Source organism: Macaca thibetana, chromosome 4 (assembly GCF_024542745.1).
Source record: "Macaca thibetana thibetana isolate TM-01 chromosome 4, ASM2454274v1, whole genome shotgun sequence".
Lineage (NCBI taxonomy): Eukaryota > Metazoa > Chordata > Mammalia > Primates > Cercopithecidae > Macaca > Macaca thibetana.
Genome location: NC_065581.1, coordinates 153,586,403 through 153,609,741, shown reverse-complemented (window position 1 = coordinate 153,609,741; position 23,339 = coordinate 153,586,403). Strand labels below are relative to the sequence as shown.

The 23,339-nt window shown below is 47.1% G+C and overlaps 1 protein-coding gene and 1 long non-coding RNA gene across 2 annotated transcripts in view; both read right to left on the bottom strand.

Moving 5' to 3' along the window:
* TRAF3IP2 (TRAF3 interacting protein 2) overlaps window positions 1-3,563 on the bottom strand; it is a 47,388-nt gene extending 43,825 nt beyond the window's left edge. The window contains exon 1 of the mRNA XM_050789050.1: window positions 3,128-3,563. The gene's annotated coding sequence lies outside the window, so the exon portion shown is untranslated. The remainder of the gene's footprint in view (window positions 1-3,127) is intronic.
* A 9,430-nt stretch (window positions 3,564-12,993) lies between these two features.
* Window positions 12,994-23,339, bottom strand: part of LOC126953621 (uncharacterized) — a 37,743-nt gene continuing 27,397 nt past the window's right edge. The window contains exon 3 of the long non-coding RNA XR_007725279.1: window positions 12,994-13,102. This is a non-coding gene — a long non-coding RNA (uncharacterized LOC126953621). The remainder of the gene's footprint in view (window positions 13,103-23,339) is intronic.

Genomic DNA, 23,339 nt, shown 5'->3' with positions numbered 1-23,339 from the left:
AAGCTGGGAGGCCAGGAAGAGTTTGGACAGACAGCTCAGAGTAGGAAGAGAGTTCAGAGCTGGGAGGGAGACCTGTTGACTCTGGGAAGGGGAAAGGGAAAAAACATTGGCATCCTGACTGCAGGGAAACAATGAGGCAGCGGAGACAAGTATCCCTCATTGCTGAGGGAGCTGCCAAGACCCAGGCAGCCTCGGTCTGAGGGGTGCGAGGAGAGGGGCACAGGCTGGGAACTTCAGTCAGTCCTGGCCCTCCACTTGAGTTCAGCTGCCTTATTAGGGAGCCAAGCCAAACCAGCACAGACCTAAGGATCACCCCACGGATGGAAGCCCACCCTTCTTCAGCCAGTCTACAACTTCTGGTATCCGGGAAAGTCTGTGCACACACAAGGTGCGCGCACACACACACAAGGTGCGCGCACACACACAAAAGGTGCGCACACACAGCTACAGAGTGAGCTTAGTCACGGCCAAGCACGTGTGTGCTCCTAGGAGGCCTGCTGGACACGGGAGGCAAAGACTGTCAGTGGGAGAAAGGACAGCCTGGGTTTCATGAACTAAAAATATCTTGGTGACAACGCATTCGGAAGAAACAGGAGAGGCCCAGGGGGCAGCTTCTCGATTCCAATCCTCAGACACTTTCTCACGGAAAAATCCTTCAGACTGCAGGATTGTTTTGATAAGGAAATGTGATCAAACATTAGGGGTCATTTCGTTGGATCTGAAAGGAATTTAAAGTTGAATGTGCCTCATCTGTGTTCTCTTTTCTTCCTGCAGCAGTTGCCTGCAATTCATATATGTTTTTAGAAGCTAATCTAAAATTGCCTGCAGCAGAAAAATGATTTGAATTCAGGATATTCCTGAGATTTCCATTCTGCAATGTGTAAAACATAGATTTAATTTAGACAAACTACCCCACCATTCTGAATGCCTGTTGGAAGAATGCCTGCAAATATGACTGTCTTCTCCTCTTCTTTTTATTTTCAGAGCATTTGAAAGTCACTAACTCCTTAATCCCGGGAGAAGCAGGCTTTAACATTTCCTGTCCCTACACCCTCCAAAAATGAGTAACCCTGAGTTAAGAACCTTTCTGTCCGACATGTTGGTACATTACCCAGACCTCACTCCTGTTTAGCCCACCCCACGCAATGAACAGAGCAGAGTAACTACATTATCCATCTTTTGATGCTCCGTCATGGGGTGACTGGTAGCTGCAGCAGCAGATTAAGAATGACTGTGGTGTGTGGCCTTTAAGGATTAGAGCGAGGCTGGCAAGTGCACAACAGTTAGCCTGCTTTCAGATAATGGTGCATCATTGTTTGAAAATAAAATCAGGAACTCATTGCAGGTGAACTATCTTGAAATTCCTGTCCTTTCATCCCAGGGGAATAGAGAGAAATGCCTAAAAACATGACATGGACTACACCAGGACATCCCACAAAAACAGATTAGCAATACCAAAAGCTCTGCACCAGCCCATCCCGGTCAGCTAGGGCCTACTTGAACTGTATTGACGGCAGGTAATTGCCAAAAAGAAACAATAACTTTTTTTTTTTTAAGTCACGGTCTGGAAAAAGTTAACAATTCTGTGTATCCGCCATCTAATAATGTCTCTAATCAGTGTCATCACCCTTACATGGTATTAGGATGTGTTTCACAGTTTCCCTTCCCCTCCCATTAAAGGCCCCACACACAGTGACTGGTCCAACTGAGGAGTGGTTTCCAAGTCCAGCTACAGCAGTAACTCTGGCTTCTGGAGCTGGGCTTGTCTGCCAGTTCTCTGGCCTGCCTTGACTCTGTTGGGAATAGCACGGACTATCCTTCCTGGGTAACCCAAATGGGACATGAACTAATTCGAGAAACTCCCTGTTTTCTCCTATTTGGCTAGAGCCAATCATAAGGCCTCAATTCCAGGCAGCCCTCTGGCAGAGACACGTGTCCCCCAGCCTCTCCCGGCCTTTCACCCTGACTGCTGCTTTACCTTTTGCCTTGAGAGCAGACGAGTGAAACAGAAATCAAAGCAGTTGACATGGAAGCGGGGTGCTACTAGGCATTTGGTAGCATGCAGAATTCTGGGGGGTAGAAAAATATCAGGAAACAAAAGTCCTTTCCTCAAGGGGGTAACCAACTGGTAGTGGGAGGTAAAATTAAAATATGTGAATAATCAGTAAACACAACAAGTCTTGAAGACCACCCATTACCACTACCCCTCTGGGACTATCCTGGCTTTGTTTTATGAGGGAATTTGACACACTCGTGTTAGATCACCACCCCCCATCAATTTACTGATGAAGAAATCCAGGCTTAGTGGAGTCAGAGTGAATTGCCTAAGTCATGGAACCACAAGAAGTGAAGAACTTGAAACCAAGTTTCTTGTCCTTTTAAAAAAAAAAAAAATTGGCCTCTTGTTCTCCTGTTCCTTTAAAAAAAAATAAAAAAATAAAAAAATAAAGGCCCCCTATTGTAAGATAGCATCTTAAACTTGAAAGTCACAAGAAGCTTGATTAGCTTCTAAGATCAAGTTCTGGCATTTCTTCCCCTTTTCCCAAAGGCTCCGTCCAGCGCCAGCCTGGGAGGACTGGAGGGCGGCTGCGGAGAGGGGCCGGGAGGCGGCTCAGAGCCAGCACAGAGCTCAGCAGAACTTCCTGGCCCAAGAATGTGCTGTTGATTTTTTTTCCCCCTTGCACGAAACAGGGCTCGAGAAAACTCTGCCACTGACGTGTTCTGGGGCTGAAAGCCAATTACTTAATCTTTGCCATCCCTGGCTCTCTCCTTGGAGAAGTGGGGCTTGAATTCTTGATAGAAACGTGTGGGGACACTAAGTACCCAAACGAATGGTTCCCAGGCAGCTGCGAGCTGTCCCCGTGTGCGAGCCTCCTCTCCTCAAAGGGTTAACTCGGCGGGGCTCGCTGGCCTGAAATACTATACCAGCAACGCATCCTTGCAGCACAAACTCCACTGTCATTTTCTCAGCTAAGATGGTCTCTGTGCGAACAAGTTAAAGGAGGGGAGAGGAAGACAGAGAAAAGTAGAGGCAGAACGTTTCAGTAAAGGAGAAACAGCGTGCTTTGGAAAATAGGTCAGAGGTGACGAAATAAGACCAGGCAAGTGGTAACTCCGAGTAACTTACCTTAGAACCACCACGGACAGACAGACCGGGCCCGGAGAGTGGTCGGCTCTCGGCGGCTTCTCGTCTCTCTCCACCTTGGGTCGCCCTGGGCCTCCCTCCGCCCTCTCCCGGCCCAGGTAAGTAGAAGAACAGGCTCTGAAGCAGGAAGTGGAAGCTGTATGCAAATTTCTACGGAGCCTAGGAAGCCTCTGCTCAAAATCTCCCTGTGGGCAGTGAATCAACGGCTGAGGAGTCACTATTTCTTAAAACAGAAACCTCCTTCATTCATGGGAAAGGGCCAGTGACCAATTAGGCGGCATTTTTGTTTTCGCCACCCAGCTAAGAAGCTGCCCAGGAGTGGGCCGAACCTCAGTGTAGTCGCAGTGCCCTCGCCTGGGAGGGTATCTCCGGGAGGATATTGAACTTGAGGGTTAAGAATGACTAATCATTAGCAGCATCAAAGAGGGGATTGGGGGCAGATAATGGGGAGGAAGAGGGAGCGGAGCTTCTTGCATCTCCTCTAACTGCTTAAAACATCAGTATTTGCTGCCTATAACCACTGAGCGGGGGGCTCACTGACCATGCCCCTGGACATACGTGTACACACATGCCTGTGGCCTGTGCACGGGCCACCCTATTGTCAGGCACAAAAAAAGTGGTTAATTTTAAGAACACACACACACATACATACACATGCACACATGCACTCTAACCTCTGGCTGCATTTTCCTGACCTCCAGTTTATTTTCTCCCCTTCCCTTCCCATTGTTTAATCAGTAGCCTGCAGAATGTATTGCATGAAGGAGCGCTGCAGGCAGGATGATACCCAGCGATGTGAAGAGAGAGAGAGAGAGAGAAGACACAACTGCCTTTCCGGGCAGCAGGGGGTGATGGGAGCGGTGTTAGCTGGAGCTTTGGAGTCAGGAGGACCTGGGTACGAACTCAGCCATGTCACTGGCCAGCTGGGCGCCCTGGGCAGGCACACCATGCTCCTGGTGCTGGACTTGTCTGCCTGTTGAAGGGGTCCAAATGTCAGCCCACTCAGCCGGCTATCTCTCTACTCTGGGGACAGGCCCCAGAGCATCCCTGTTCACACTGTACCAGGTTCTGCTCAAACAGGATACAGGAAGCAGGTTGCTCAACATTACACAAGCAGAGAAAATGCAGCTCGTTGTTAACACAGTATACACAGCTTGTTTGCATTTTGGTATATCCTTACAACAGAATATGATGCAGCTATTAAAAATCATCAATATGTATTATCTGAGCCACTAACATGAAAAAGTGACTCAGATATATTATTTAATGAAAAGTATCTTATTTTTTGCTAATATATGTGACATACACACACACACATAGATATGTATATCAATTTTTTTAAGAGACAGGGTCTCAGTCTGTTGCCCAGGCTGGAGTACAGTGGTGCAATCATAGCTCACTGCAGCCTTGACCTCCTGGGCCCAAACAATCCTCTTGCCTCAGTCTCCTGGGTAGCTGGGACTACAGGTGCACACCACCACACCTGGCTAATTTTTTTATTTTTTCTAGAGACAGGATCTCCCTGTGTTGCTGAGGTTGGTCTTGAACTCCTGGTCTCAAGGGATCCTCCCACCTCAGCCTCCCAAAGTGCTGGGATTACAGGTGTGCATCATTGCACCCAGCCCAACATATAGATTTGTGTTTGCTCACCACTGGGCCCCAGGGGACCTAGCACACTGCCCTGCCTAGAATATTGTAGGCAACCACTGTGTATCTGTTCAGTGACCAAGTTAGAAATATCTGGAAAGATGTGCGCCAAACTGTTTAGTGGTGCTCACTTCAAGGGAATGCAATTGAGGAAAATAAGTGAGGATGGAGGGCTTTATGATATATACATATGGACTATTTGATTCCTTTTTTCACAATAACATATAGGACTTTTTCATTTAAAAGAATGAAGCTTTTTTTAAAAATGTATTACCTTGGCTTTGAAGTTTCTGCTTCAAAATTATTATTAGAGTCATCTTTTGGAGAGTAGGAAAAAATAACATTTTCTGTGGTCTAGTTGGTACCAGGATACTTTGAAAGAGCTACTGGAGTTAGGAAATGGGAACAGAAAAGCAAGGAAGAATGGCAAGGGGAGGAGCTAGGAGGGAGAGCAAGGGGAGCGGGAGCAGAAATATTTTTCATTTCTCTTTGTTGTCCTTAAATGGATTGGGAAAGGCCTGAAGATGCTCTGCCGAGTACCAGCTCTGAAATACAGCCTGCCAGGGAGAACGAAGGGAAACTTTTCTCCAGTTCTCCACCAACTATTTTCCTGGGTGTGCGACCTGAGGGCCCTGTAGGAAGAACACCAGGTGCTGAAGTGCTGCTTTTCATTGCTGTTGGCTGGGCCTTCCTCTTGTCTACCTTTTTTTTTTTTTTTTTGAGACAGTCTCACTTTGTCACCCAGGCTGGAGTGCAGTGGCACGATCACTGCAACATCTGCCTCCTAGGTTCAAGCAATTCTCCCACCTCAGCCTCCCAAATAGCTGGGATTACAGGTACCCGCCACCACACCCAGCTAATTTTCTGTATTTTAAGTAGAGACAAGGTTTCACCATGTTAGTCAGGCTGATCCCTAACACCTGACCTCAGGTGATCCACTCGCCTCCTGTCTAAATTTATCATGAGCAGAAAGGCAGGCACTTCAGGGAATGAGTTCGTGGCTCCCTCCTAGAAGCCTCTGCTGGGGCCCCAGGCTGAAAAGCAGCCTGAGGATGGATACTGTTTAGAGAAGGTGTCCTGGACAGGAGAAACCTCCTCTGAACCTGCCTGAGGCAGTTACGGTGAAATACAGGTGGCCCAGGTGAACGCATACAGCTTTTGAGTTGCCGTCACAGGAGAACAACTCTTCACTAAGGACCTACCCTACACTCCCTCTGAGCACATCTCATCCTCCAAACAGTCCTGTGAAGTGTGTTTACTGTCATTCCCACTTTACCTTTGAGGACTCTGAAGCTCAGAGATACTGAGTAACTTCTGCAAGGTCACACAGCTCATCTGTGGAGGAGTCAAGCCCAGAGCAGTCTCCCTTCCAGGTGGATGTTATTACTGCCCCTCCCTGCGCCCTGCCACAGCCCCCCAACCCCTACTCTCCTTTGCCCTGTTGCCATCTGTTCTTCCTACATGCTTGGGTGGGACACAGGTAACTTGCTTTCTTTGCACAACTCTTGACAACTCTCAAGAAGGGAAAAAAAGGTGTAAACAATAAAAGGATGGGTTTGTGACTGTGCCACAGCCTGGTGCTGTGTTTATATGGTAAGGGTTGCTGTACAGATAATAAATAGAATAGTCAAGATTTGGGTCAGCCTTCTCCATGCTGTTAGAAATCTAGAAGGGGAGCATGTGTGTTTGCCAGGTCCTAGAGTTTGCTCAGTGAATTCGTCAGGGTTCTGCACAGAGAGAATCAATAGGATTGCCTCCGTGATTATGGAGGCTGAGAAGTACTGTGACAGGCTGTCTGTGAGCCAGATACCCCAGGATGCTGGTAGCGTGGCTTAATCCCAGTTTGAAGGCCTCAGGACCAGGAGAGTTGATGGTGTAACTCTCAGGCCAAGGCCAAAGGCCTGAAAACCCAGAGGCCACTGGTGTAAATGCTGGAGTCCAAAGGCTTGAGAGCCTGGAGTCCTTGTCCAATAACAGGAGAGGAAGAGTATAACTCAGTTCCAGCAGACAGATTGACCCATTCACCTTTTCTCTGATTTTGTTCTCTCTGGACCCCCAGCAGATTGAATAGTACCCACTCACATTCAGTGTGGCTCTTCCCCACTTACTCCACTCAGACTCGCATGCTAATCTCCTCTGGAAATACCCTCACAGGCACACCCAAAATGAATGCTTTACCAGGTTTCCAAACATTCCTTAATCCAGCCAAGTTAATACCTAACCATCACACTCAGTGTCATTGTCCATTCCAGCTGCTGTAACAGAATACCATTGACCGGGTGGCTTAAACAGCGCACATTTATTTCTCATAGTTCAGGAGGCTGGAAAGTCCAAGATCAAGGCACTGGAAAATCTGGTGTCTGGTGAAGTGTCACCTCCTGGTTCATAGTGGCCATCTTCTCATTGTGTCCTCACATGGTAGAAAAGGGGCTGAAGAGTTCTCTGAGGTCTCTTTTATAAGGACACTGATCTCATTCATGAGGTCTCCACCTCATGACTTAATTACCTCCCAAAAGCCCTACCTCCTGATACCATTATATTGGGGGTTGGGTTTTCAATATATGAATTTTGGGGGGATAAAACATTCAGTCTATAATACTTAGTGTATTAGTCCATTTTCACACTGCTGATAAAGATATACCCAGCATCGGGTAATTTATAGAGTGAAAGGGGTTTAATGAACTTATAGTTCCATGAGGCTGGGGAGGCCTCACAATCATGGCAGAAGGCGAGGAGCAAATCACATCTTACATGGATGGCAACTGGCAAAGAGAGGGCTTGTGCAGGGAAACTCCCCTTTTTAAAACCATCAGATCTCATGAGACTTATTCACTGTCATGAGAATGGCATGGGAAAAACCTGCCTCCATGATTCAATAATCTCCCACCAGGTCCCTTCCACAACACGTGAAAATTCAAGATGAGATTTGGGTGGGGACACAGCCAAACCATATCACTTAGTATTTTTTAAAAAGGCATAAGAAGATAGAGAATATCTTATCCCACTCCCATAAACAAAACTGACCAAACCATTTGGATCTAATGCTTAGAAACTCTCTATTCTATAGCATTAATATATGGAAAGAAATGAAAAGGGAAAGGATTTATTCCTTGGACAAACCTTGATTTTACATTTTTAAAAACTATAATTTCAAGCACTAAAAAAGCAGAGTGAAACTATGACATTTCATGTGGAAGAGAAGACAATTACCATCGTGTTCTTCTCTGAGAAGGGCCCTTGTCCAAAGGGTCCGGTGTGCTCAAATACCAACAGGCTAACTCTCCCCACAGCCCTTCAGTGGACAGTCACTGCTAGGGTCCAAATGTCTGTGTCCCCCCAAAATCTACATTGAAAACCCTATCTGCAATGTGATGGTATTAAGACATGGGGACTGTAGGAGGTGATTAGGTCATGAGGGTGGAGCCCTCAGGCATGGGATTAGTGCCCTTTAAAACAGTCCCAAGGGAGCCTCCTGGCCCCTTCTACCATGTGAGGACACATAGAAGGCACCATCTGTAAGGAACAGGCCCTCACCAGACACCAGATCTGCTAGCACCTTGATCTTGGACTTCCCAACCTCCAGAACAGTGAGCACTACATTTCTGTTGTTTATAAATTACTTGTTTAAAGTATTTTGTTATAGCAACCAGAACAGACTGAGATAGCCACAAAGGAATTGCTGCTGGGGCAGAGCTAGGAAGAGAAGAAATGCTCAGGCTCCCATTGTCGGGTCCTCCACACCAGACCCACTCTTGTCCCACAGACTGCAGTGAGTACCTGCCTTATTCCAGGCATGTGCTTAGTGTTAGGCATGTAAATGGAAAGATTCTCAACATGTCTCTTTCAGAAGCAAAAACTGGTGATGCAAGCAGTTCCAAACTGGCTGCTAGACAAAGCTAGAGAATCCACCAGTTGCTTCTGTTCCACTGCTTTTGTGGGCTGCTTCCAGTCTGGAGAGGCTGCCCTGCAGGGCCCTGGAAGATACCAGAACTGACCGCCACCATCCTCCTTCATCTCCTGCTGAGCCCCTGGACTCTGCTCTGCTTTCCTAGTGACCCTTCCCTTTGGGTGAGCTCCTCTCTGGAACGGGGTCTTGTTCTGTCATCAGATTCAGTCAGGGGACCTTCTGAATAGAAGTCCTGATAGCATGGAGTCTCAAAATGGAAGAGTTAGCTCTCAATTTGTTTTTTCTGTCCAAGAGTTTCCTTGATTCCAGTACAAATTTATCTATCTATCTATCTATCTATCTATCTATCTATCTATCTATCTATTTATTTTGAGACAGAGTCTCGCTCTGTAGCCGAGGCTGGAGTGCAGTGGCATGATCTTGGCTCACTGCAACCACCACCTCAAGGGTTCAAGAGATTCTCCTGCCTCAGCCTCCCGAGTAGCTGAGATACAGGCACCCGCTACCATGCCTGGCTAATTTTTGTATTTTTAGTAGAGATGGTGTTTTGCCATGGCTGGTCTTGAACTCCTGACCTCAGGTGATTCACCTGCCTTAGCCTCCCAAAGTGCTGGGAGTACAGATGTGAGCCACTGTGCCCAGCCCCCAGTACAAATTTATTAACCTCCTTCCCCTACTAAGGGGAATACTGAGGACAACAGGCTTTGTCAACTCACAAAAGATCCTGTTAAGCAATGGATGCCTGTTCACCTGACACTTGCATACTTACTCGGGGAACACTCTCAAGTTTCGGGAAAAGTTCAAGATGATCTGTTCTGAGACGACTGACTCTCCGTGGTCACCTGGACCCAAAGGTCACTTGGCAACTTTTCTTGTTAAAAAGTGATTAGGTTCTCTACACTAGGCTCCCCGTGACTTCCACCACAGTAGAAGTAGCTAAGCTCGAGAGAGCACTTAGTGAGCACCCGCAGGGTTCTGAGCACTTTGCATGCAGTCACTTGTTTACTGTTGACAACACCTCCATGAAGCAGGTACTATGAGATCAGCTACCTTTCACTGAGCATCTAATATGTGCAAGGTGATTTTCACCATCTGTATAATGAAGTGGAGAAATTTGCTCACCAGAATTCCAGAATTTCTCTTCAAAAATCAGGTGAATAGGCGGGTCAGATGAGAGGGTGTGTTTGGAAAGGGATACAGGGGCCATGACAGCATAGCATGGGGCCAGCAGAGGAGGGGGAGGAGTGTGGCAGTGTGGCAGTGACAGACTTTGTGGAACAGGGTGGCAGCAACAGTAGAAAGGACAGGGAGGAACTTCAACATGTTTGCTACGTGACCCATTACATCAATCCTTGTGCCCTTCAGGACAATCTATCATAAAGTTCGACATTCTTCTTCAAGTTTTCTCTAGTTGGATTTACCCAGTATGACTTTTGGATGTGTCCATGGACAGCTTTATTTAGCTCTCATTTTAAAATTAGGATGTTTAGTATAAAAAATCCCAGAAAACATCAAGTGTTGGAAAGGATATGGAGAAACTGGCACACTTGCGCACCGTTGGTGGGAATGGAAAATGCTCCAGCTGCTATGGAAAACACAATGACAGTTCCTCCGAAATTAAAACCAGAATTACCATAGGATCCAACAATTTTGCTTCTGAATATACATGTATATATACACCCCAAAGAAAGGAAAGCAGAGGATCAAACAGCTCTCTGTACACCTATGTTCATAACAGCATTATTTGTAACAACCAAGAGGTAGAAACAATCCAGTGTTTATCATCAGATGAATGGATACACAAAATGTGGTCCCAACATACAATGGAATATTATTCAGCCTTAAAAAGGAAGGAAGTTCTGACACATGCTACAACACAGATGAACCTTGACATTATGCTAAGTGAAATAAGTGATGAGGGACAAATACTGCATGATCTGCTTATATAAGGTACCTAGAGTAGTCACATTCACAGACAGAAAGTCAACGGTGGTTGCCAGGGGCTAGGGAGGAGGAAAATGGGGAGTTATTGTTCAGCAGATATGGAGTTTCCGTTTGCAAGATGAAAAGAGTTCTGGAGATGGATTGTGGTGATGGTTATGCAACAATGGGAATGTGCTTAATCCCACTGAATTGTACAACTTAAAATGGTTAAGATGGTAAATTTTCTGTGTATTTCATCACATTTAAAAAACAATCCCAAAGCAGATGTGCAAGATACGTTTTATTACTCTTATTCCCCAGGTGAGGAAATCCAGGCACAGAGAAGTTAGGTGCCTTGCTAGGGCTACACAGCTGGGCATCAAATCAGGATCTGACTCCCTATGAAGGCCACGCCTCTCTCCCGCACCACAGGAGCGTCACAGGAGCCACTCAGGGAGCAGTGGAGGCAGAGGCGCTAGGTGTTAGCTGATGCCACAGAGACTCATCTTGGGCGGGCCTAGCCTGTCCTTTCTGCGCATTTTTCTCTCTAGACTGCACTTCCTCCAACCCTGCATTTTCTAGTGTCCTTATTCCCTTCTCTGCCTTTCCCCATCAAAACATTCTCTCAGAGAAAAACCTGATCACTCATTTATACCTAAGTTACATGGTGTGAATTTAAATCAATGCACTGCCTTTCTGAGGGGTGCTTGCATGTTAAGCCTCATCACCCTTTATGAAATGAAAGGCTTTGTTTCATATTAAAGGAATTTCAGGCATCAAGGAACAAGTGGGGAGAAATGGGAGGGTGATGGTGGCAGGTGGGGCAATGATAACCCAAGGAAAGGCATTAAATGGTGAAACTTTGGTCACACATTTAGAAGGGAGATAGATTTTATGGACATGCTGATCTTTCAGAGCTCCACAAAGATGTGAGGGGTGGGTGTGTGGGAGATGGGAGGATGGACAGTTGATGCTCAAATCCTTCCTCTGAGCAAGCGTAGCTGCCTGATTTCCAGACTCTAGAACCATGTGCATCCTAGAAAAGAGAATCCGGGGCTTGATTTTTTCAGCAGATCACTTCTCTGACCATTCTCAATGCCACCTCTCTGCACTGTGAAATCCCAGTCCCAAGCAGCTGGGTGTGGTAGCTGGAGCTCTCTGTCCATAGAATCTGAACAATGATTCCTTTAGCGTCAAGAATGCATTCCACACACTCACTGGCAGATTGTGCTGTACAGAACCTAAGGCAAATCCTGTGGACGTTGATGCCTGTCTTCCAGGTGCTTACAGAGTAAGACTGAATGTTCCCAGGCAGTAGAAAAGACAGCATCCCAACAGCATTGAGGCTAAGCGCCTGTATCTGAATCAGGCTTCCTGGTCTGAGTGCCTCCTTCTATCTACTGCCAGCTGTGTGACCCAGGGAAGTTTCTTAATTTCTTTGTATCTCAGTTTCTTAATCTGCCTGATGGGGATAGTAATATGTCTATTTCATGGGTAACCAAGGCTCCAAATGGATCACTTCTGGATGCCTGCTTTATGAGAAGAAAACATCTCCTTCCCACCAGGGGGGTGTATCCTCTCCCCCAGCACACAGCATCGTGGGTGGGGACCAGAGTAGATTTTAGCCCCACCAAGTCTCCTGTACCTCCCTCAGCCAGGCACAGACTGCACAGCTGTACACAGCAGCCTGTGGGATAGTCATGAAGATTAGATAAAATGACCTCCGTGCTCCGTCCAGCATTTGGCTCAATAAATACCAGCTATTATTATAATCAATATTAAATAAATGCATAACTCAATTAGTATACCAAGAATCAGTTATCAGTCAATACTGTAGGGGAAAAAAACTCAACAAAATAGTAGAGAATATGAAAATACTCGTATGGGCCGGGCACGGTGGCTCACGCCTGTAATCCCAGTGCTTTGGGAGGCCAAGGCAGGCGGATCACCTGAGGTCAGTAGTTTGAGACCAGCCTGGCTAACATGGCGAAAACCCGTCTCTACTAAAAATACAAAAATCAGCCATGTGAGGTGATGGGTGCCTGTAATCCCAGCTTCTCAGGAGGCTGAGGTAGGAGAATCGCCTGAACCCAGGAGGTGGTGGTTACAGTGAGCCAAGATCACACCACTGCACTCCAGCCTGGGTGACAGAGGAAGATTCTGTCAAAAAGAAAGAAAGAGAGAGAGAGAGAGAGAGACTCATATGTAGTAATGAGATGAATTTTTATGCTGACAATTGAATAAGGGAGTATTGTTGTACGGTAGAGAGTGTACTACAAATCAGAGACCCCAATCACACACGAGGATCCAGTTGAGAAGCAAACAAAGGCAGCAGCACGTACCTCCAGAGGGGCTGCCTGCCCTGCTCTGCTCTGCTCTGGGACAGACACAGCACTGCGCCTCTCCCACCACATGAAAGCTCCAGGATAAGTAGAGCTGTCCTTGTTCTCGAAGCCTGCTGCCTGGATACGCACACCTTCCTGGCAGGAGAAAAATTATGTATTCTATTAATTTAAAATATTTTCCCTTGCAGCTCTGCCTGGTTGGCAGAATGCATATAGAAGTAAGAGTAAACGGGGATAGCAATTCTGTCTATAGAAAACATGTTCTTAGAATTGCATCTTAAAAACAATTAAGCTGGCCGGGTGAGGTGGCTTGCACCTGTAATCCCAGCACTTTGGGAGCTGAGGTAGGTGAATTGCTTGAGCCCAGGAGTTCAAGACCAGCCTGGCCAACATGGCAAAACCTCATGTCTACAAAAAATCAGCTGGGTGCGGTGGCTCACGCCTGTAATCCCAGCACTTTGGGAGGCCGAGGCAGGCGAATCATGAGGTCAGGAGATCAAGACCATCCTGGCTAACACAGTGAAACCCCGTCTCTATTAAAAATACAAAAAAATTAGCTGCGCATGGTGGCAAGTGCCTGTAGTCCCAGCTACTCGGGAGGCTGAGGCAGGAGAATGGCGTGAACCCAGGAGGTGGAGCTTGCAGTAAGCCGAGATCGTGCCACTGCACTCCAGCCTGGGCGACAGAGCGAGACTCCATCTCGAAAAAAAAAAAAATACAAAAAATTAGCTGGGTGTGGTGACACACGCCTGTAGTCCTAGCTACTCGACAGGCTGAGGTGGGAGGATCACCTGAGTCCAGGAGTTTGGGGTTACAGTGAGCCATGAGTGCACACTGCACTTCAGCCTGGGTAACAGAGTGAGACCCTGTCTCAAAACAACAGCAGGCTGGGCACGGTGGCTCATGCCTGTAATCCTAACACTTTGGGAGGCCGAGACAGGTGGATCACTTGAGCCCAGGAGTTTGAGACCAGCCTGGCCAACGTGGTGAAACCCCACAAAAAATACAAAAATTAGCCACGCGTGGTGGCGGGTGTCTGTAATCGCAGCTACTCAGGAGGCTGAGGCATAAGAATCACTTGAGCCCAGGAGGTAGCGGTTGTAGTGAGCCAAGATCATGCCGCTGCACTCCAGCCTGGGTGACAGAGTGAGACTCTGTCTCAAAAAATAACAACAACAACAATAAAGCCAGGAAGTTTACTCGTGTGCGTGTGTGTGTGTGTGTGTGAGAGAGAGAGAGAGAGAGAGAGAGAGAAAGAGAGGAGAGAGATTGATTTTACTTGTAGATTATGCAACACAAAAACTAAAACAAAAAACTCCCAAACCCCACGACCCTCTTTTCCATAACAATTCTACCTTTTCTCTTCAGCTGTCCTGGCAGGGTAAGGTTCTTCACCTTCCCCAGAGAATCTCAAGGAACCGGACCGAGTTTGTTGCAGTTCAGCCCAGTTGCGGTTGTGGGTATCTATAGCAGAGGCTGAGAGTTGAACCTTCATATTTATTCTCTCCTGCCATACTAATAGCATTTTTAGTTGGGTAAGTGGCTTCCTAGAATGAAGGCTCCATTACCCAGCCTTCCCTGTAGGGTAAGTATGGCCACGTGGCCAAGTTCTGATCAATGAGACATGAGAAGTGATGTGTGCAACTTTCAAGTCATGCCCTTCAAGCAAAGGGGCATGCCTTCCTCTTCTCCTTCCCCTTTCTTGTTGGCGCCAATGTAGACGTAATGGTGCTGGTGAGCTGTCAGGATCACGTGTTTGGGAATAATATTCCATTGTATGTATGGACCACATTTTGGGTATCTATTCATCTGTTGATAAACACTTGGATTTTTCCTACCTCTTGGTTATTGCAAATAATGCTGTTATACCCCAGAAATGATGGAGCAACAGGATAGAAGCCTGGGTCCCTGAAAACACCAAAACCCACATCCTGGGTATATAACATCACACAAAACTCCTATTTGACTCTGACTTGCTTGTCTTATTGGGATTTTCCCACTAAGACGATATCTCATCCCCCTCCACTACCTCCCACTATAGGTGGGAAATAGGTTTTTCTTGAAGATTGTGGGCATTTTTCTTATTAGTAATTTTGGGAAGAGCTTAACTACAGAAAAGATTTGAAGACAAAAACAGGCTTTGGATCAGAATGGGAAAGTAAAGGAAGTCACAGACTGGGACTCCCTGAAGATGGGCTGTTTCTAATTCGGGAATGGACAGGCCCAGGGGGGCCTGCTTCCGACTGGCATCCAGAGCTGATGAGGAAACTGAGGCCGAGACCCTGACGCCATGGAACTCTCTCTCTCTCTCTCACACACACACACGCACACACGCACAAATAGTGGAAAATGTCAGTATCTGGGGAGCTCTCAAGCCCTTTGAGAGTGCTTAATTTCTGGCAATCATTGGTGGGGCTCAAGCCCTCACACTCTGAATATATATATATGTATATATATATATATATTTTTTTTTTTTTTTTTTTGAGGTGGAGTCTCACTCTGTTGCCCAGGCTGCAGTGCAGTAGCACGATCTCGACTCACTGCAAACTCCACCTCCCGGGTTCAAGTGATTCTCCTGCCTTAGCCTCCTGAGTAGCTGGGATTACAAGCACCCACCACCACGCCCAGCTAATACACTTTGAATATTTTACAGGAAATACTACCTGGAATTTGGATGGGAGGCAAAGCTGTGTTACTAACCCCTGGGAAGTAGGTGGTGTTTGTCTCAGGCTCCTTTTCTTTTCTTTCTTTTTTTTTTTTTTTTTGTGGAGACAGAGTCTTGCTCTGTAACTCAGGCTGGAGTGCATTGGCACAATCTCAGCTCACTGCAACCTCCACCTCCTGGGTTCAAGTGATTCTCCTGCCTCAGCCTCCTGAGTAGCTGGGATTACAGGCACCCACCACCACACCTGGCTAATTATTTTGCATTTTTAGTAGAGACGGGGTTTCACCATGTTGGCCAGGCTGGTCTTGAACTCCTGACCTCCGATGACCACCCACCTCAACCTCCCAAAACACTGGGATTACAGGTGTGAGCCAACACGCCTGGGCAGGCTCCTTTTCATTCATCGATTCCCTTTAGCAGTTCCAGGCTCCCTTCCTGTAGGACACCATCCTCCCAAGACACACTCTTGCAGAGGGGCTTCCTGCTCTGTCCAGCCTCCTCCAGGCCTCTGCCACCAGGCCCTTTGCCCTCCTTGCCCTTTCCTGCCCCAGATCTGGCCAACTCTCTGCCTTCCAAGTGCACACTGGGTGCCCCACACCCTCCCCAGGCTCAGGAGGTAGATATAGAGTAGGAAATGGAAGCTTACGTGACTTACTTAAGGCCACAAGGCTACAGGCGGGGAGCTGGGACTTTAACCCAGGCAGCCTGACTCCAGCGTCTGGGCTCTTTGGCCTGAATCCTCCAGCCTTCAGGGCTCACCCTTCCTTTAACAAACAGATAAAATGTCTCAAGTCCATCTCCTGCATCCTGTGGGAGGTCAGCAGCCTCCTCAGCCTTTCTAAGGCATCCTGGGAGGTGGGGCTTGGTTATTTTCTCCTGGTTACTGCTATCCGAATTCTTCATCCCTTCAAGTCTTGTTGCTGCCAGTATCTGCTGTCCTCTCTCCCCTTCCCTCACCCAAGGCATGAGCATTCTCCATCTTCCTTCATTCCCCCAAGCACACCTCAACCAAGCCAGTCCCTGGAAATGTGTTCTTAAGGACTGAGGAGGTTTCGTAATAATAGAGGGTCACTATTCATAGCAGTGATCAGGAAAGGGCTGAAAATTCCAAATGAGTTCTCGCTGTCCGGCAGGCCCACCCCTACATCCACAGGGATGGACAGGAGCACAAATGGAGACCTCAACCCTCACCTTCTCCCCCATTCTCTTCCCAACAACAGCTCCATCCTGCACACGAGGGACCTAACATGTGAACTCTCTACAGCCCACTTTGGGATCAGGTCATTCCCTGGTCCTCATGGAGTGGGAGAGGCTCCAGTGGATGTACCTCATTGGCCCTACACAGTGGTGTTGGCTAGGACAGGCCCTTGGGAACCAACTCTGCACATCTTCTAACTCCACTTTCAGTCACATCATGGTGGTAGCTTGAAATCAGTGATGGTGGGAATATTTACATTATGGAAATTGACAAACACTGTAAATCAGATTTTTGTTTTCCTGGGGAGCTATTTTGCCAGCACACCCCTGTGCCATGGATGCCTCACCCCATGCACACGGGCACAGCCCGAGAAAGGCCAGATCAAAGTTCTCCAAGGCAGTGGTTCTCAGATTCTGCTGCATAATAGAATCACCTGAGAGTTCTGGCAGTTGAGAAACCAGTGTTGTAACGAGCTTCCCAGGAAATCACAATGCACAGCCAAATTGCAGACCAATGCTCTAAAACATTTCTTAGCAAAATTTAGCATAAAGGCCGGGAGTGGTGGTGCAGGCCTGTAATCACAGCACTTTAGGAGGCCGAGGCAGATGGATTGCTTGAGGTCAGGAGTTTGAGACCAGCCTGGCCAACATGGTGAAACCCCATCTCTACTAGAATACAAAAATTAGCCAGGCATTGTGGTAGGTGCCTATAATGCCAGCTACTCTGAAGGCTAAGGCAGGAGAATCGCTTGAATCCTAAAGGCGGAGGTTGCAGTGAGCCGAGATTGCACCACTGCACTCCAGCCCGGGGAACAGAGTGAGACTCCATCTTAAACAAAACAAACAAACAAACAAAAAATTTAGCATACATATAAATTGCCAGGGGGTCTTTTAAATGACAGGTTCTATTTCTGTAAGTCTGGGTGGGGCCTGCGAGTCTGCATTGCTAACAAGCTCTCATGTGCTACTGATGCTGCTGGTCTCTGGATCATAATCTGAGTAACAAGGGTTTAAAGCACAGGGCCTAAGGGTGGTACTGCTATTCTGAGGAACCTCAGCTTTGCAGCTTATGGGGAATTTCTGGAGTTATCTTTCTTCTTTTTTTTTGAGACAGAATCTCGCTTTGTCACCCGGGCTGGAGTGCAGTGACGCAATCTTGGCTCACTCCAACATCTGCCTCCAGGGCTCAAGGGATTCTCTCTCCTGCTTCAGCCTCACGAGTAGCAGGGATTACAGGCATGTGCCACCATGCCTGGCTTTACTGTATTTTAGTAGAGATGGGGTTTCACCATGTTGGTCAGGCTGGTCTTGAACTCCTGACCTCAAGTGATCTGCCCACCTCAGCCTCCCAAAGTGTTGGGATTACAGGCGTGAGCCGCGGCACCTGGCCAGAGTTATCTTTCTTCTTAAACCCTGGCCTTAGCAATTTTTTTGGAGCAGAGTCTGGCCCCTTTTACCTTATTCTAGGTCATGGCAAACCAGTCTCCTTTGAAGCCTGAAGAAAATTTCCAAATTCTTGCCATCTCATTGTGTAGATCCATTCTCCTTCCAGACAATGCCAGGCTGTGGGTAGGGTGGAAAGGAGGCTCAGCTTTCATAACCAAACAGGTGTTTTCTTCAACAATCAAGCCCCTTTCCTTCTACTCCCTCTGCCCATCCATCCTACGCCTCTAGAATTTAGATGCACAACTACAATCATTTCTTTTTTGTGTTGATTGTTTTCCTTTCCTGTTACATTGGTAAAGACTGGGGCTTAGTGCTGAGGGCCCTGAGGCGAGTGTGAATGACCCTCAGCTCCATAGAGTGGCCCCTGTGGGGTGGGGACAAGGAGGGAGGACCTGCAATGAGGCGCCAGACCCGAGCAGCCTAGTGGTGAATCCCTCAGTCACACAGGTTGAGAGTTACCACCAGACTGTTGGCAAAAGAAGCAGAAGACACCTCAGAACTAAAACAATAGTGAACCTCTCATTAATGCGTAAAAGCCTAACTAGAGACTAATAAAATCATACCCAATTCTTCCTACAGAGTATTGGGATCAGTCACCATCAACAAATCTTTTGGTTTTTATTTATTTATTTTCTATTTTTTAGAGGCAGGGTCTTGTTGTGTTGCCCAGGCTAGTCTGGAACTCTTGGGTTCAAGCAATTCTCCCACCTCGGCCTCCCAAAGTGCTGGGATTATAGGCATGGGCCACCACACCTGGCTAACAAATCTTTTGTTGCTCAAAGTCTTAAGTTAAAGAAACCTCCTTTGTGTTGATACAGATGGATGCCTGGATAGAGGTGACCCTACCTGCTCTCCGAATCAAGGTTCTGATGCCCACATGGCCTTACGGAGGCTGGCAGCCCGTTGGCGTGCTGCTGTTGCAGTGAGGGGTGGTTGTGTCTGAGTAAGGCCACACTCCAAGCCCAGTCTCTGCTCTGCGTGGCTCAGGGCTGACCTGCCTCGGGAGAGACTCGTTTGGGGGTGTTGCTCATAGTGATGGGAAGTTAGATCTAATCTAAGCTGTCCCGGTGTCTCCCAGCTCCCTGAAACTCACAGCCTTCTATTTCACGGGCCGTGTGTTTTGCTAGAACTTGTCTCAGAGGGGTGAGGGGGTGAGTTTTGGTTATGGGCCTGTTGGAACATTTACTAAGCAGGGATTTCCTGCCTGGCACATGGTCCTGGGGCTTCACTTCAAGTCAGCCAGTGGCTCCCGTGTTCCTGTGCAGAGGCACGGTACTCTCAGGATAATCTGGAAAGCCCCGAGTCCTGCCACTGTCTGGAATTGCCTTTTCCTTTCATAGTCACTCCAAGTCCCACCTCATTTCTGGCAGGATTTTTGAAGTGCCTCACAGCCACCGCACATTCTGACTACTGCTCTCACTGAATGTGGGTGCTGCTTCCCTCCCCACCATTTGGAGAGCCCCTCCCCCACCTCCCTGTTGCTCCCATTCTTCCTATTTGCCCAAAAGGTCACCATCACAATTCTGTTCCACATAACAGGAACAATGGAGGGGAATTACAGTTCCGGGCACACCAAGTAAATATTTAAAAAGGACTATGAGGCCGGGCACGTGGCTCACGCCTGTCATCCCAGCACTTTGGGAGGCTGAGGCAGATGGATCACCTGAGGTCAGGAGTTCGAGACCAGCCTAGCCAACATGGTGAAAACCCATCTCTACTAAAAATATCAAATGGACTATGAGACGTTCAAAGCTTCATTGACCATCCTTGCCATAGCAAATATCTCACAGTCATCTTAGGGTCCCTGGATGCCACCTCTGTCCAGAAACTTCTCTCCCTCCTTTCATAGCTCTAGACCCATGTCTTAGTACCACCCAGAGGAGACAAGATTCTTGCAGCTTTATCAGACAGTACCACCGAATTCATTTGCTTGGTAGCAATTCTCTCCTTCCTGACCATGGCTGGTGATCTCAACTGATCATGTTCCGTCAAGGGAATTCCATAAGCAGCCATCTACCACTGAGATCAATACTATTCCCTAAATGCCAAAATAAGCCATCATTTTATATTTTTGTAGTGATATTTTTCTTTGTTACATCATACATTTCAGGAATATTAAAAAATTAGGAAACAGTTTGGTAGTTTCTCAGAAAGTTAAACATAGGATTATAGCATGATTCAGCAATTCAACCTCTGGGTATGTCCCCAAAAGAATTAAAAGCAGGGACTTGGACAGATATTTTTGCAGTGTATTTATAGCAGCATTGTTTGCAATACCCAAATATCCATCAGAGGATGGGTGGATAAACAGAATGTGGTCTATACATACAGTGGACCATCACTCAGCCTTAAAAAGGAAGTTAGTCTTGACACATGCTGCAACAAGGATGAACCTTGCAGACATTATGCTAAGTAAATAAGCCAGACACAAAAGGGCTGATATTGCATGATTCCAGTTATATGAAATACCTAGAGTAGTCAGACTCATAGAGACAGAAAGTAGAATAGAGGCTACCAGGGGCTGGGAGAGAGCGAAATGGGGAGTTATTTGTTTAATGCATACGCAGTACTGTTCTGGATGAAAATGCTCTGGAGATGGATAGTAGTGAAGGTTGCACAACAATGTGAATGTACTTCATGCCACTGAATTGTACATTTAGAAATGGTTAAAATGGTAAATTTTATGTTATGTGCATTTTATCACAATGAAAAAATCCCACAAATTAGGAGCCTTGGCTCTTTCATCTTCTGTACCCTCAGGCAACACCCTTCCATGTACATGTCCCTGGAGAGACCTAGAGGGGGACAGGTGAGGGCTGAGGGCAGGGAGAGCTGGTGACTGCAGCGCAGCTGTGCCTATAAAGCAGGAGAAGTTGTTTTTAAGATTCTGCTTCTCTTTGGGATTCAGCATCAACACTTGGCTCACAGGTAAGCCCTCCCTCTGAAGATCCCAAATGTTTTGCTGTTTTCAGTTTTCACCTGTCTTTTGATGGAGTGGAAGCCAGTTCCCTCCCTGGGATTAATATTCACAACAAGCAGCAAGCGATTAATTTAACCAGTTGAAATTTATTGTGCCTTCGCCTTAACTCAAAGCCCAATTCTGCTGGGTGTTTATTTTTCACTGTTGATGCATTGCAGATGACAGCCCCTAAGCTTCTGAGTCGAAAGCACACCATGCTACAGAGGTCCTGCTCCGGCCTCCTGTTCCGCTTACCTGACCCCCTGAAATCTAGAGAGCTCTCTAAGTTCCACACCATGTCTCACTCAGAAAAATCAATTCTTGACTGCTAGTCTCTAGGAACAGTTGGGATCCAAGAGCCAGTTTAAGATTTTGGTTTCATGCCTGACTCATGGAACTGATGACTCATTTCATTTCAAGGGGCTTCAGTCAATGAAACCTGACTGGAACTTACAAGCACATCCACCCCCACTCGCCGCCTGCCACGGAAACAACTAGAGAGGCTGAGCGTCTCTCAGATTGAGCATGAAACACTCTCAGCTGCGTTCAGCCACATTCGGGGTTGCACGTGTGCTACCGGGCATTGTGCGGCTCATCCCACCCCAACCCCTCTCCTCCTACCTCACCTCGCTCCACCCCGCCCTGCTCCCCCGCCCTGCAAAGGAACTGTTTAGTGAGGACTCCAACTGTTGGCGTCTAACAAGGCAGAACAAAGGCCCACGTGCTCATGGAGTTCCATTTGGAGCGCACAACAATTTCAGAGCACAAATGGAAAAAGAAAAAAAAAGAAGAAGGTTTGAAATCTATAGCTGGCTTTTATCAAACCAGAACTTGTAGCTCTCAGCTGACAATCAGCCAGTAGCTAAAACCCACGAGGGACGGCTCTGACTTGCAGCTTCTGACTGGCTATTAGCTACCAGCAGCCTTCTGACCCTTTTTCCAGGGAAGTAACAGCTGGCAGTTGACAAAGGCGCTGGCAGAGCGGGTAACTTACGCTTCTCTGGGAACGGATCTAAGATTGGCAGGAAATAAGGCATTTAAAATATGACGATTATAAGCATTTTCACTTGCCTTTTTTTTATTATGCTTTTGGATTCTGGCTCTGATTGCTAAAATGTATTATGTGCTAAGGAGCTTTGATGGTATTTTTTGGAGAAGTAGATGTCCCCGCGCTTTCCCTGTCACTAACACCAGCGCTTCAGCCCAGAAAAACGTGCATTCTATGAGTGTTTTCTACGTGGCCCTCTTGAAAACAATTCTTAATAACAAACATGATAGACTAATGGCCGTGAGATTACATGAGCTTAAGTGAAGTGCTGCCGGCTAATTAAAGCACAGCTTTGGCTCATTCAGGGCTGCTGGGCAGGGCCTTCTGTGGTGTTGCAGCAGTTGGGGAGAAAAGTAGAAATTGGGATGAAGTGTAGATGGATTAACCAGCAGTAGATTGAAGAACAATTTAGCCTCATTTCTCTCTTTTATGTACCACGCAGCCCTCCATTTTTTTTGTCACAAAGGGCAGAGGTAGGGGAATTACAACAAGCCGTCCTAGTAGAAAAGTCAGTGATTGTGAGACGTGGTAACCACCCTCACTCAAGAGGGTGGGAGGACACAGTGTGACGACTCCACACTTAACGTTCCTTGGGTCCTAGCTGCTTTGTTGCTGTGACTCTTTTTGTAGGACATAGCACTTTGGGGTTGTAGCTATTACACCATCTGCAATATTGCTATTTTAATTTTGGTAATAATAATACAAGCTGCTTATTAAAATGGTTGACTTCTATTGAATGTTTTAATTAAAATGTAGATGTTCAACAGGGTGCAAGTGTTCATGCCTGTAGTCTCAACACTTTGAGAGGCTGAAGCAGGTGGATCACTTAAGGCCGTGAGTTCGAGACCAGCCTGGACAACATGGCAAAACCTCGTCTTTACTAAAAATACAAAACTCAGCTGGGCGTGGTGGTGCATGCCTGTAATCCCAGCTACTCGGGAGCTGAAGCTGGAGAATCACTTGGACCTGGGAGGCGGAGGTTGCAGTGAGCCGAGATCATGGCACTGCACTCCAGCCTGAGTCACAGAGCGAGACTCTTGTCTCAAAAAAAGAAAAA